General features: G+C 37.6%; 2 long non-coding RNA genes across 2 annotated transcripts in view; both read right to left on the minus strand.

The window, feature by feature from the left end:
- LOC125912466 (uncharacterized) overlaps window positions 1-16,156 on the minus strand; it is a 168,776-nt gene that overhangs the window by 88,241 nt on the left and 64,379 nt on the right. The window lies entirely within an intron of this gene.
- Window positions 12,633-13,565, minus strand: LOC125912469 (uncharacterized). Its single transcript, XR_007454754.1, has 2 exons — window positions 13,435-13,565; window positions 12,633-13,019 (listed from the first exon to the last, which is right to left on the minus strand). It is a non-coding gene; the product is annotated as an uncharacterized LOC125912469 (long non-coding RNA).

The following is a 16,156-nucleotide window of genomic DNA, read 5'->3' on the forward strand; positions in this document are numbered from 1 at the left end:
AGCACAGAGCCTGACACGGGGCTCTATCCCATGAACCCTGAGATCATGGCCTGGGCTGAAATCAAGAGTCAAATGCTTAACCGACTGAAGCAGGTGCCCCTTCAATCAAAATGTTCTAATGATATGGGGAAGTTGAGCAAATTGAAGAAAATTTTAAACTAGTAGCTGAAAGGTAAAGATGGAGCTAGAACTAGCAGATGAAAAGATGTATGGGATTGCTCTTACTTTAACATCTTGACCTTATTTTGATTGAGTTTCATAATGGTCTCATATTAGATCCCATGGATCATAAAGATTACTTCTATTAAGACACAAAGACACGAACGACCCTCTAAGAATTCTCAAACCAGACTAGTTTTCTTCAAATTAGAACATAGAAAATTACTTAGCAGTCATTAAATACTTTATACATGCAAAGCACTATTGATACAGAAATAATAATAAGTACTATTTGGGGATATTCACTATATTCATTAAATACTGTAATAATTGCTTGATATATATTCTCATATTTAATTCTCACACAGCTCTAGGAAACAGATAATATTCTCATGATTTCAAAGATGAGAGATTAAGTACCAGAGGTAAAGATAAAGATGTCAATCCGTATCTTCCTAATGCCCAAACACGTGCTCTGTTCCACTAGCCGATACTGCCCTACAGGTGCTTACTACAGGTAAGTATACAATAAATAATAAAAGATATAAAGTTTCATGAAAGCATAAAGCTAATAATAATAATTAATTAATAATATTAATAGTATGTAACATTTGCTTGAACAATTATGATGTGCCAAACACTTTTTAAACACTTTCTACTAATTTTAAGATATAATCTCTACTAAATCTCTATGAGGCAAGTATTATTCCCCATTTCATATACAAGGAAATTAAGAAAGATGAAAACAAAGTAACTTATCAAATGTCAAACAGTTGGGGTGCTTGGCTCAATTGGTTAAGAGTCTGACTCTTGATTTCAGCTCAAGTCATGATCTCACAGTCATGAGATCAAGCCCCACATCAGCCTCTGCACTGAACACAGAGCCTGCTTAAGATTCTCTCTCTCCCTCTCCCTCTACTCCTCTCTCTCTCATGTGTGGAAAAAAAAAAAAAAAAAAGCCAAAAAAAGGTCAAACAGCTAATAGGTAATGGATCTACAATTTAAACTCAAGAAATCTCTTTCCAGGATTTACACATTTATGTCAAGACCACTGCCCACAGCCACACAGGTAATGCTCTGCACAACTCTTGGAAACACCATTCATTGATCACAAAGAACTTTGCATAACATGGCAAAGATATTGGACTTTGTCTGTAATACTGGTGAGCCACTAAAGTCCTCTGTGCTTTGAAAAGAATGAATATGTTTTAGAATGATTACTCTGAAGACAAGGGAAAGATAGACTCCAGGGTAAGTTACCAATGTCATAGTTCTATCTAAAGCAATAAAAATAAATGCTAAAAACCTGAACTATGACAACAGAAGTGGGACAAGAATGGGTCTCAACATCATTAATCCAGACAGGGAAGTGCAGGAAGGTGTACAGAATTGTGTGTGTAGATTTGGAGGGGAACATGATAGATGATTGAGGTGTGCAAGCTGTAAAGAGTCTGAGGTTCTGTGGCCCTGTAGGAAGAGATGGTTAGTAGACAGATGGACATGTGGCTCCAGGGATGAGTCTGAACAGATTAATATGGTTCCCAAAAACACAGGTGGTAATATCATGGATTTTTGTAAATAATTCAGAAATGAATGCAAAGAAGAGAAAGACAAAATTTGGGGATAGAACTGTGGTAGAGGGGTGCTTGGGTGGTTCAGTTGGTTAAGTGCCTGACTTCAGCTCAGATCATGATCTCACAGTCTGTGTGAGTTTGAGGCTTGTATCGGGGTCTTTGCTGACAGCTCAGATCCTAGAGTCTGCTTCAGAGTCTCTGTCTCCCTCTCTCTCTGCCCCTTCCCCATTTGCACTCCTTCTCTCTCTCTCTCTCTCTCTCTCAAAAATAAACATTAAATTTTTTTTTAAAAAAGAACTGTGTAGAACAGTTACAGTTAAGCAATACGTGAAGAAAGAGTTTTCCTTGAAAATAAATAATATGAATGGTCATACAGGTGTAAAGAAAATAGGAAAAAATGATGACACAGAAGAATCAAATGCTGGCTGCACAGAAGGCAAGTAAATCAGACTGGACCCACCCAAGAATTGGTCAACTTAGGAAATAATTTGAGACCACAAGTAAGTGGAGTTGTAGTGAAGCAAATTAAACAATTACAACCTAGATCAAAACATCAGTGCATTCCTTAATTATGTCTCAAAGACAACAACAAGTAGTTACTGAGTATCCACAGTCCTCTCAACATTCAATTGGGTGTTACAGATATGACAGTAAACAAATTTGCAGTCTACTAGGTGAATGGTGGGGAACAGGCATGAATAGCAACAGTATAAGTAATACAGTAGGAGTAAACATGAAGTTTTATTAGGGGAGCCCATTTGGAGATAAACAACTTAGTCTGGTGTGATACCAAGGCTACGATCCAATAAATTTTATTTCCAAAAACACACCAGACCAGATTTAGTCAGTGGGCCATAGATCATTCTCCCAGGAACAGAAGCTGACAATTCACCATCTTTATCTATTAGGGTTTGTATTCAGGGAGCAATGGCCATGAGGAGTTTCCTTAAACTTTGCTGTGACATGAAAAGATATATGCCAGCAGTGATGGTCTAGTTTTATCAACTATGCTAAATAAAGAAGACATCCCAAGTGCTCAGATATCTACAGCCTTCAGCTCAAAATAAGTAGATGCCTTCAGTTCAGTAGATGACTAGAATAATTGTACCAATTTTAAACAGCTACATGCTTCTAAGCTTAACATACACCTCAAAAAGAGAAATAGATGCACTAGAAAATTGAAAAGATACTACTTGTGCACTTAGTTTTATTTTCGTTAGTAATTACGCAAATCGCAAAGTTGTATTTTCATAAATTGATATAGTATTCTAGGGAAGTGACTAAAAATAAGAGATAGGGGTGCCTGGGTGGCTCAGTTGGTTGAATGTCTGACTCTTGATTTCAGCTCAAGTCCTGATCCCAGGGTTGTGGGATTAAGCCCCACATCAGGCCCCATGCTGATGTGGAGCCTGCTTAAGATTCCCTCTATGTCTTTCTCTTTCTCTCTCTCTCTCTCTCTGTCTCCTTCTCTCTCTCCCCCTCCGCCCCTCTCTCTCTTGCTCACGTGCACTCTCTCTCTCTCTCTAAAATAAAATAAAATATATTTTTAAAAATAAGGGATAAATAGAAATTATCTCCTTACATATACTGAGTAGTGTCTATTCTACCAAAGTTCCCATCAAGACAATACTATCGTCTCATGGAAATAACCTCAGGTGACTAGGACAACAAATGTAAAACGGGGTGTTTTTCCCCATTACAGTTCCTTCTTTGCTCTCATCCTATTGTTTAGAAGTTCACAAAACTTATCAAATTAGCAAAAACGTCAGCAAGTATTAGAGTCCTGGCTCCCAGCGTTAGTTTTGATCATTTAGCTCATTTCTTCAATTCTCTGGAGGTTCAAAAGACCTTTGGCAATTCCATTAAATGATGTGTTATTTTCTTCAGTAAATGTCATTTCCCTAATCTAGTAATTAATAAAAAACAAAGAACAGTTTTCTCAGTGAATGTTGCTTGCTTTCTTTTTGTGCTATATTTCTACCATTTGCCATTTCTTACCAAAAAAAAAAAAAGTAAAAGTAAAAAATGAGGTTATTATTATTAATGACTAACATTTAATTAGGTTGTTTGATCTTTGGTTAAACAAGTTTGCAGATTTCCATTACCATACCTACAAAGATCAGTCCAATGCTTTTAATGAATATGGACGTATTCATATAATGACAAAGCCCTTGATTCTCTGGCTGCAGAATTACTACACAATGATCACAAGAAAATATGTGATACACACGAAACACAAATCCTTAATTTTTCACAGAAATCTAACTTCTAATGATATATTTAGGTCAATAGTGTGTATTGTGTGATCATAATTATATTAATATAGAACTTAATAAACAGAATATTTTTTAATTATTCAGAGTTCAGGCATAAACGCTAATAGTTAAGTTCATATGGAATTGATTTTTAAGATCTGATTTCCATAGTATTCAGTTCTTCAATGGATTGTCCATATCAACAGAATATTTGACTTGGCATATAAAGCCGTTCCTTATATGGCCAAAATGTACCATTCTGTTACTAATCATTCTCCTTATCCCCTCCACCCTCACCACTGCTGCCACTAACCCATTTCACGGGATGCTATAAACATACCAAATCACTGATTGCTATTTAAATATATCATCCTGGCTCATACTTCTATGGCATTGCACATGCTTTCCCGCTTACTTAAAATTACCCACTCTACCTCATCTACACTAAGGCTACCCTTACAGACACTGCCCAACATTATTTCTTCTATTCATTCATTTATTCAAAAGTATATTGACCATCTCCTACATGCCAGGTATTGTTTAGGCACTGGAGAGACAATGGTGAACAAGATAGTCCCTGATCTCAGGGAGCTCACGTCCAGAAGAAGAAACAAATAAACAAACACAAAAATAAACAAGATAATTACAGATCTTCCTCAACTTACAATGGGGTCACTTCTCAATAAACCCATTGTAGGTTGAAAATGCCTTAAGTTGAAAATACACTTAATAAACTAACTTACTGACCATCATAGCTTAGCCTATAGGGTCTACCTTCAACATGCTCAGAACATTTACATTAGCCTACAATTGGGCAAAAGCAACAAACACAAGGCCTATTTTTAATAAAGTGTTGAATATGTCATGTAATTTACTGAATACTGTACTGAAAGTGAAAAATAGGATGACTATTTGGGTAAAGAATGGTTGTCAGTGCATTAATTGTTTACCCTTGAGATCCCAAGGCTGACTGCAAGCTAAGGCTTGCTGCCACTGCCAGCATCATGAGAGAGGATCACACACATATTGCTGGCCCAGGAAAAGATCAAAATTCGCATTGCAACATGCGGTTCCTACTAATGTGGATTGCTTTCACACCATCATTAAATCGAAAAGTTGAAAGTTGAACCTGTAAATTGGGAATGATTTATCTGTTATAAAATGTGAAAACAGCCATAAAGTAAATGGAGTGATGTGAGAGAGAATAAAGTGTGGGCAAGTATGATTGTAGATATGTGGTAAGGGAAGGAGTCTCAATAGAAGTGACATTCCTGAAAAGAAGGGACAAGGTGTGTGAAGCCCTGGAACCAAAATGACCTCAGCCTGCTCCTGTTCAGTAGTTAAAAGGAGGCCAGTGTGAATTGGAGCATAAAACCATGGGCTAAGGTGATGGGACATGAGCTTTCACTCCTAAACTTCTGGAGTCCATCCTCCTGAAGTCAGTCCATCAGCAGCCCCCTTCATTACCGCACATGATGTCATGATGCACTATTTTAATTACCTGCCTACAACTCAACTTTGAGCTCTTTAAGGGCAAATTGCTGTGTGTGTGTATGTGTTTAATATATATATGTATATTATATATAATGTATGTATGTATATATAATATATATATATATATTATACATCTTTATAAACCCATCACCTATTAGGGACAAGTATGTACTATGTGTTCCATAAATATTTGTTCACTATTAATATCTGATCCTAACCCCTTCTAATGTCCTCAAGGACCCACTTCATTGTTTTCCACACTTATCCACACCTTTACCTGCTCTAGTGACTGAATACATAAATAATTTCACATATTTCCAGTTAAAAAAAAAATCTCCCTTAAACCCAACCTCCCCTCTAACCAGGACCTTTCCAGTTTACTTGATGAAAATTCCTTGAGAAAAGGATTCACTCATTGTTTCTACTTCCTAATTTCTCCTATCCTTCCTCATTTCACTGCAATTCAGCTTTACTTTTTTGGTTTTTTTAGTTCTTTGGCACTGACAAAGCTGGTTGTTATGTATCTGAACTAGGGACTCAAACTGTGCGGGTATGAATTTTTGTTTTATCACGTAGGGCATAGGACTTAACCTGTGTGTCAACAGTCTCATCTGTAACATGGGGATAGTAACAGCATACGCTTGTTATGAGGATTAAATGAGCTACCACATGTAAAGTACCTAACAAAGTGAGTACAACTGATGCCTTACCCTTTATATTCACAATAAATTTATTCATCATGCTGACTCTTCTGCAGCTCTTCTTGGTCTTGAAATTATTTTCTCCTGTAGTTTTCAGATCACCACTGTCTCATTTCCCTTCTCCCTTTCTAGCCATTATTTCTCAATTTCATGAATCCTTTTCTTTCAGTCTCTCCTAAATGTGTGTACCAGAACTCTCTCCTTTTTCACTGTAAGCTCTTCATTCAAATCCATCAGTTTGAGTCACCCCTTAAATCCTAAGGAACTCGAAACCCTTATCCTGAACCCAGGTCTTTTTTTCTGAGTTTTAGACCTACACAGGCCTCCCTTCAGATTGTGCCCCATCTAGCTTTTTCAGCAAGACCCTCAAACTCAACACCTCCATCCATGAAATCGGCTTTGCAACCCCTCTGGGGCTCCCTGCTGCAAGGAATAGCAGATACCCACCCAATTCTATCCCAGGTATCCCATTCAGAAACATTAGATTCTCAGACTCTGCTCTTCCTCTTCGCCTCGTCCTTTAAATCTGTCTTTTTCTCCACCTTCCAGATCTCCCCAGAATGACTCCTCTCTAGTCTGTTTCCATTGTGGCACTTTACACCAGGCTTCCACCATCTCTCATGTGTGGAAACCCTCTTACCTGATCGCCATGCCCTCAGGCTCACAAACTTTCAATCTATCCCCACACAGCAGCCAACAAGATCTTTTTAAAACGCATATCCGATCATGCCATTGCCCTGCTTAAACCCCCGCAATGATTCCCCAAAGCTTTCAGGATACAGTTCAAACTCATCAGTTTAGTTGGAGGCCCTCTGGCCTGAGCCAGATCAGTGCCCTTAATAGCTCCCTCCTCACCAATTCAGGAGGCTGCAAGTGCCCTATAAAAATCTGCTGCAGCTATGTTCCGGCTGCTCAGGAAATTTCTTCAAGCTCCACATCGCACCCAGGTCGCAGCTTTGAGCCTCTGCTCTCGTCTCAAGTCCCTGTCTTCCTTCGTCCCTGCCTCCAACCTAAACGCTGCCTTGTTGCCTCCTTAGACGTCAGATCTACTGGCTCTCAATTTCTCATTCTCTCCGAAGTATGGTCTCTTTAACCACTCCTGGTGCTCTGTTGCACACTGTGGCCCATGAGCAAGGGACATTCCAGCCACTATTACTCATCTGGGCTCTCCTAACTCTGCTCTTAGCCTCACCCAGCATCCAGTTTCTTTTTCTTTTTTTTTTTTTTTTAACGTTTATTTATTTTTGAGACAGTCCAGTTTCTACCTCCCTGCAAGAGGACACAGAAATGTCTCCATAAACTCATCAATCCTTGTGCTCCACCCACAGGAACACTTGTGTTCCCCAAATAGTTCATGCTTTTTCATACCTTTGTCCATTTACACAAGCTGTTCCCTTTGCCTGGAATACACCAGTCTTCCCCTACCACTCACATATACCACACTGCCTGACACACACATCCACCAGTTCATTCAGGCCAGCATTCAAGATTCAACTCTCAGAAGCTTTTGGTGACACCTGCTCTGTTCTTAATTGGAAACCTCTCGTCCATCCTCTGAATTCTTCTATATAAATCTAACATACTGCTTACTATTAAAAAGTTCTTGGGGCACCTGGGTGGCTCAGTTGAGTAAGAGTCCGACTTCAGCTCAGGTCATTATCTCAAGGTTCCTGAGTTCAAGCCCTGCATCAGGCTCTGTGCTGACAGCTCTGAACCTGGACCCTGCTTCGGATTCTGTATCTCCCTCTCTCTCCGCCCTTCCCTTGCTCGCATTCTGTCTGTCTGTGTCTCTCTCTCAAAAATAAATAAACATTAAAAAAAATTAAAAGAAAAAGTTCTTTCATTTCCTTTCCTCCACTACTAGATAGTCAGCCTGTGAGGTCAGGGAAATGTAACCAATCTTTGTATCTCGGTGCCCAGTAGACTGCTTAATTTATCATGAGTACCTACTAAATACTCATTCAATGAATGAATGAGTGAATGAATGAATGAATGAATGAATTTCATAGTCCTAGAATAAACTGAATAAATGTCATTTTGAAACATTTTTTGGATGTAAGAGTAATTTCATTTTACAGTGATTTATAAACAACTCCAAGTATGCTTCAATATTATTACCTTTTAAACTAGATATATTCATAATATCTCTAGGTCACATGACATGCTCCTACTTTTAACTTAGACTTGTAATGGATTGACTCTTTTCAAAATGAAATCAATACCTATCAATTTCCTTCTCTAGAAGGCCTGTGTGATGAGGCAGGGAATCTCAGCAGAGATTGCCCATATGCAGTGTTATATAGTGTATTTGATGTGGATAGATTCTCACTAGGGAATAAAATAAGATACCCCATTTTTTTCTCATCGTGCATTTGCAAGGCTTTAGGAAAGAACATTTGCATTGCAACTTCCTGAGCAACTTAGCTCCTGTGGTGTTTTTAATTGCGCCATTTATACCTGACAATATTATCCCTATGACTAAACGTAATATTACTGAACATAGTTATTGGATATATTATTAAAACTGGTAAAGACAAATGTGTGGAATACAGAATACCGATATTATTTTGCCTGATACAACACTTCATAGTTCTAAGCCCTAACACACACACACACACACACACACACACACACACACACACACACATCTTTAACTATATTTAAATAGTATGTGATGCATAATGTTAAGAATAACCAACACTTACTGAGTGCTCACTATGAGCCAAGAACTACTCTGAGAATTTTATGTACATTATAACATTTAGATCTTATAAGAATCCCAAGAAACAGTTAATATTATTGCCCCCCCTTTTCAGCTGAGGCAAAGCACACAAAGAAAAATAAATAGCCTGAGGTCATACAGCTAGTGAGTGATAAATCCAGAACAGAAATCAAGGCAGTCTAATTTCAGAGCTCTGCTTTTAATCTCTTTGCTATCTTGTTTTTGTAAGTATCATAGTATAAAACAAAGTTTTGCATGGGTTTACCAAGAAAGGTATTTTTAAAAAAATTTAAAAACACAGGTGAAATGCTTTCCTTCCATGCATATAATATTGCATAAATATTGCATGCATATAATCATGGAATTATATGCATGCAACAAATTCAGTATGATTCCTGTGTATGTACTTACAATCATAACTACCAATCTATCTCTTGTTGCCCCACAACAGTGTTTGACCTTATACCTCTGACACATGGTAGAGACTCTGGTATATAAAAGGTGCCAAAAAAGTTTTAATAATGACATTTATGAATAAATACCAACAAAGACAGAATTTGATGAATAAATTATAAAGCTACAGATTGAGCAATGTGGTAAAAATTTTGTTTTAAGTATTCCATTGAATCCTCAATAATTATATGGGTTAGAAAGTATATCCATTATACCAATCTTTTCTGTGTATTACAGAAATTAAGTAACTTCCCTAAGGTCACAGAGCTGGCAAATGGTAAAGCCAGGATTCAAACCCGTATCTGTGTTACTATAAATATCAATGCTGTTGCGGTTTTAAGCACCTTCAACTTACAGTCTTAGCACCAAAAGAGACCCAATATTGGGTTGGGTTTACCACAATCCTGTCCAGCCTGGGAAATTTTGTGTTTTTATTAGTCCTTAATTTCTAGGTGCACAATTATAAAACAACAATACCAAATATACAGATATTATATGTATGAGGCAAACAAATTTGTGTACATTGTTTTCTCCAACTATTTCTTACTCCCATCTTATTTCTTTTTCATTGCTAATGGATACACACACAAAGGACAGGATATTGAACTCTTAACATTATTATGGAAGAAGTTAGGAGTTAATCAAGCTTCCAGGTGACCCTTGCAGAGCCTCACATTTCTGTTTCCATATGAGCAATGCTGAGGTCAATGGAAAAAGCAGAGTTCTAGAAAAGCCCAAACAAAACTGATGATCCAATATATTGCTCAAAGTACAAGTTAAAAAATGAGAACGTATCTCGAAAAAAAAAGTTCCTAAAGCATTTATTTTTGGTACTAGCATAAAACCAAAACACATTTAATGGAGGGAGAGTAATAGAGAATAAAATATGTTTCACACTTGGCAAAGGTAAGACTGGAGAGAGTAGGAAAATACTCAACAATTAATAAAGCACTTCACCATAGCAGGCACTCAGTAAATATTTACTGAATAAATGAATGAGGTTCACATTTGCTTCTATAAAATAGGCTACATTTCACTAAAGGTAACTTTTGTGACATACATTATCAAAATTATTATAAATAACTATAAAATCTAGCTAAAATCTTAAAAATTTAAATAAATGTTTAAAAAGTGACAATTCTAATATCTTAAAATAATTTTCATCTACTTCAATTTATCTGATTAGTGCTTCCCTACCTAGAATAGTTGACAGATTTGAAAGTAGTTGTGTTACTTTCCAGTGACTCCAGAATTCAAACCATGTTGTGCTATCCATTAGTACTAGAGTTCTTACAGAATAATCCCTAACATACTGAGGTATTAAAAAAGAGAGAGAGAGAGAGAGAGAGAGCGATGTTTCCTGTTGTTGTTTAGGATCTTGTTTATTCAATATTTTCTATCATTTTCCTAACAATCAGAAGAATTTTTTTATTCTTTTTAAATCAGATTACATACCAGCTGAGATCTCATTCAAATATAGTATTCTACCCATCCACAATTCTTAAAATTGGTAACAACTCTGGGGCGCCCGGGTGGCTCAGTCAGTTGAGCGTCCGACTTCAGCTCAGGTCACCATCTCATGGTCCGTGAGTTCGAGCCCCGCCCCAGGCTCTGGGCTGACAGCTCGGAGCCTGGAGCCTACTTCCGGTTCTGTGTCTCCCTCTCTCTCTGCCCCTCCCCCGTTCATGCTCTGTCGCTCTCTGTCCCAAAAATAAATAAACGTTAAAAAAAAAAATTTTTTTTTAAATTGGTAACAACTCAATTCTTCATATAAAATTGAGATTACTATTCCACTGACCAGACTACAAGATAAAAAACATATTTTTCTTTTCTTTTTAAGTTTTTACTTATTTTTGAGACAGAGAGAGACAGAGCATGAGCAGGGAAGGGGCAGAGAGAGAGGGAGACCCAGAATCTGAAGCAGACTCCAGGCTCTGAGCTGTCAGCACAGAGCCTGACGTGGGGCTTGAACTCACAGACTGTGAGATCATGACCAGAGCCGAAGTCGGACGCTTAACTGACTGAGCCACCCAAGTGCCCCTAAAAAACATATTCTTAATATGAAATGACTTCTAAGCAAATCTAATCAGAAACAAGTAATAAAGTCAACCTAGATAATTAGCATGACTTTTCACTACAACAGTAAAGGATGCCTCTTTCAGAACTCCGCCATGGCTTGGATAATCTCACCAATCTATTTTTGTTGTTGTTGTTGCTGTTGCTGTGCCAATTAAACATCAGACATCAAGACTTAATTCAACAGTATTTTAGCCCTACTGATCACTTTTTCCTTTAAATTATCTTCAGTGCCAGGGCCCCTGGGTGGCTCAGTCAGTTGAGCGTCCGACTTCAGCTCAGGTCAAGATCTTGCAGTTTGTGAGTTCGAGCCCCACATCAGGCTCTGTGCTGACAGCTCAGAGCCTGGAGCCTGTTTCAGATTCTGTGTCTCCCTCTCTCTCTCTCTGCCCCTTCCCTGCTCATGCTCTGTCTCTGTCTCTCAAAATGAATAAACGTTTAAAAAAATTTAAAAAAAAAATTATCCTCAGTGCCTTTGCCACAACCTACGCATTTTCTTTTTTTTTTTAAATATGGAATTTATTGTCAGGTTGGTTTCCATACAACACCCAGTGCTCATCCCAAAAGGTGCCCTCCTCAATACCCATCACGCAACCTCCCCTCCCTTCCACCCTCTATCAACCCTCAGTTTGTTCTCAGTTTTAAGAGTCTCTTATGCTTTGGCTCTCTCCCTCTCCAACCTTTTTTTTTTTTTCCTTCCCTTCCTTCATGGTCTTCCTGTTGGTGGGAACGCAAACTGGTGCAGCCACTCTGGAAAACAGTGTGGAGGTTCCTCAAAAACTTAAAAAAAGATCTACCCTATGACCCAGAAACAGCGCTGCTAGGAATTTACCCAAGGGATACAGGAGTGCTGATGCAGAGGGGCACTTGTACCGCATTTTCTAAAATTATACTAAGAAGTAGAATTGGGGCACCTTGTTGGCTCAGTTGGTTAAGCGTCCATCTCTTGATTTTGGCTCAGGTCATGATCTCATGGTTCATGGAGACTGCTTGAAATTCTCTCTCTCTCTCTCTCTCTCTCTCTCTCTCAATCTCTCTCTCTGCCCCTGCCCCATTCTTTTTCATTGCTAATGGTGCATGTGTGTGTGTTCTCTCTCTCTCTCTCAAAATAAGTAAATATTTTTTAAAGAAAGAAAACTTAAAAAAAGTAGAATTGTTTCTATTTCATTTATTCTTAAGGACAAAACCAAAACAACTATAATTTTATAAAACACAAATTTTATTTTACTATATTAGCAACTACATGAAATTAGTTTGATTTTTTTCCCACTTAATTGACCATAGGCATTGATACTAAGAAGGAAAAAAGGTGTTATTAGTCAAATACCTTTTCTGTATATCCTTAATAGTCTCTCATGTAAATTAATACTGATGCAAGTTAATATCTTAATTCTAAAAAGTTTAATTAAAACAACTTTGCCTGATTCCAGATCTAAACGTATCTCCCTGAATCATTTTTCAGTTCCTTTTGTAATATCCATCTTAAACAGAAATCCTAGTTTATTCTGGCTCTGATTCAATCTTCCAAAACTTCCTCTCTGTTTACTTGGGTCTTTTGGAAGAGTTCCAAGTTTGTCTCTTGTCTCTGAAAAAAGATGAATGAAATTGAAATTACATTTACTGTTCTTTTGACTCTCATGTTTGTGCTCAAAGACAGAGCTAATTTCTCTGACAATTTTCATAAAGAAAAATGGCCAAATTCATTTATTTTAGCACTCACTAAAATGGGGTTTATTCACAGCTCATATAACCTTACTCCCATTCTTTTATTAAACAATAAAATCCTTATTAAAGAATAGATTATTGTTTTCCCAGGTATTGCTATAAAAAGCTTTATACAATCCCAAGTATTCTCAAGTAATCTAAAAGTTAAACTCCTTTTAGAGCTGAAGAAACTGAAGTCTGGAACAGTTAAGAGACTCCTCCAAGGTCACAAGGCTAATTTGTGGCCACCCTGAGCCTAGAAACCCAGCCTGGTACCAGTTCTGATCTCAACTTACTCCTGTGATTGCCTGTAACTTCTCAGGCTATTGAACTGCTGATTTGATCTTCAAAGTTTTTATGGAATGTTGAAAAGTCAACTATTTGTCTCATTCTTTCCATTATTGTGCACTGTTATCTTGATCTTTCTCAAAAGGGAAATAAGAATAAATAAACATCAAAAATCATTATTTGCCGTAAATATAGAGAAAACTACAAACCATATATCTTGAGAAAATATGTAGCAAATAGATGATAGGGTGATAAGCACTGTACAAGTAGATGACAGACCCAAAGATTGATAGATAGAAAATTTTCCCACTATTACATTTTCAATACATAACACTTAACTCCTCAAAGGTTTTTGTGCACACAAACAAAAGAACCCTCAGCTTAAGGGCATCTATGAATTTTTAGTAGTCTGCACAAATATTTCAATTCAGAAATAGAACATGTCAAGTATTGTCCTACAAAGATGTAAAATACTTCAAATTGCTCGAAAGAGGATGTTTCACATAAGACAAAATAAAGTTATTATAATGATTTGCTTATGTCCCATATTTTTTCTGATTATTAGTTTATAAAGGCTTACAAGCACCTGCAAAAGACTGGGAAATAAATACATACCTGGTCTAATGCAACAGCTATGTTTCATACAATTCATGAATGAATCAATGTTTTTGTAAATCATAATCTTATTTTAAAATGCATGGCAAGCTTTCTATTTAAAGGGACTCTGCAATAACTCTTACAAAGAATAATTCAAAATAATCACCCTATTTTATCTACAGAACTGCCAAAGAGAGAAACCGACTAGATGTTTGAGGCAAGCCCTCAGAGGCAGCCAGCACTATGACAGAGTGAGCATGCTAAGGGATTTAGTCCCTGCTCAGAAGGTGTGGGCCAGTTTTCAGTCCCAGCCAGAATCCATAATCAACTGGACAGCTTACAAAAATATAACCAGTCCATGCCCCATCCCAAACTAATTAAGTCAAAGCCTCTGTTAGTATTGATAATACTAACAAAAGCAGTGCCACTGGAGTGTAGCTACCACAACTTGAAAAGAAGTGGGTTGAACAGAAAACAGGAAGAGGAGAATCAGAAACAAAATACAAGCCACACTTTCCAGGAGGTCCAGCCTAAAGGGAATAAATGAAATAATCATTGGAAGTAGATTCACAGACAAAAGGTTTTCTTTGGTTAGTGTTTGGTTTCATTTGCCTTTTAAGATGGGAAATAGAATAACACACCCATATGTTAGTGGGTATGAGTCAACAGAAAAGCAGCTTATATCATCAGAGAAGGAAGGGGCAATTGCTGGTGTGCTGGCCCTGAATAAGCAAGAGGAGAATGGGATGCAGAACACAAGGGAGGAGGTGAATTTACATTGGAGCAGGACAGTACATCCCTAGGAGCTGGGGAAAGGCAGACTGTGTGTGCACAAATGCAGGAAGAGGCAGCATTCTGGCAGAGGAAGCTCATAGACATTTCCTCTGGTATCTTTCATTTTCTCAGTGAACAAAGATGTAAGGTCATCAAGTTAGAGTGAGAAATGCAGGTGCAATGTTGCAGATCTAAGGACAGATGTAAACTAATCATGCAACTAGATGGATCATAAGGCTAGAGAAACATCACCCGATTGGTCTGTTGTTGCAGAAAATCAATGCCCTTCAAAAATGGAATGCATGCTTCTCACGTGCTTTGATCTTAGTGAGTTTATACTGGGTCCTAACAACCACCTCTTCCTCTCATAAAAGTGTGAAACGACCTTCCTCCAGCTCATTCTATTCCTGCCAGAGATCAATGAAGCTGGCTGCTCTCTAGTTTGCAAAATATTTCTTCCCTTTTTTCAAAACTGAGTGATATTTGCTTATCTCCAGTTTGCTGATTCCTAGTCTCCAGAATTCCTTAACAATTAAATCACTGAAAATTGCTCAGCAATCTCATTTTTGAGCATTCTCAAGATCACTCAGCACAATTCCACTGAATCAGTACATGTGAACTCATTTAAAAATACTGGGATCTTCCACTCTCCACCGGCAACATAATTCAGCACGGTGAGAAATGCTTAACCTAATCTCACTGAGTTCCATTCTATTTTGTCAGCCTGCTCTATTACACATCCAGCAAATTCGCACACCAACTTTGCTCATTTCTGAACTCCCAAATGATCTAACAGTCTACACACACTTGTAAGTACTTCCAAAGATTAATTTAGATGAACATTCTCTTATCAAATGAATGAAAGACCTCAGGTGACTTTTGAACTTCTGGAAACTATAAGCACTTAACAGACAAAGCACCACTTATGCTCAGAAGAAATAACATCATGTTATTCTTTTGTCTAACCATAGTGTCATATCCTTAGTTAAGGCTTCTTCTTTTTGGCTCTGGATTTACTTTACTAAATTCTCAAAAATTCCTCTCATTCCCAGGGCACCTGGGTGGCTCAGTCGGTTAAGCGTCTGACTCTTGGTTTCGGCTCAGGTCATGATCTCACGGTTTGTGAGTTCGAGCCCCATACAGGGCTTTGTGCTGACAGTGTGGAGACTGCTTGGGATTCTCTCTCTCTCTCAGCCCCTCCCTCACTCACTCTATCTCTCAAAAATAAATAAACTTAAAAAAAAATTTTTTTTTAATTCCTCTCATTCCCTGTCACTTTCCCCCTCCAATTTATCTGAATATTGGTCCCAAGCCAACTTTTACTTAGTATTGTTTTGTTGATCTCCTGGTGATATGAAA

The sequence above is a fragment of the Panthera uncia genome (assembly GCF_023721935.1).
Source record: "Panthera uncia isolate 11264 chromosome C1 unlocalized genomic scaffold, Puncia_PCG_1.0 HiC_scaffold_4, whole genome shotgun sequence".
NCBI classification, from domain to species: domain Eukaryota; kingdom Metazoa; phylum Chordata; class Mammalia; order Carnivora; family Felidae; genus Panthera; species Panthera uncia.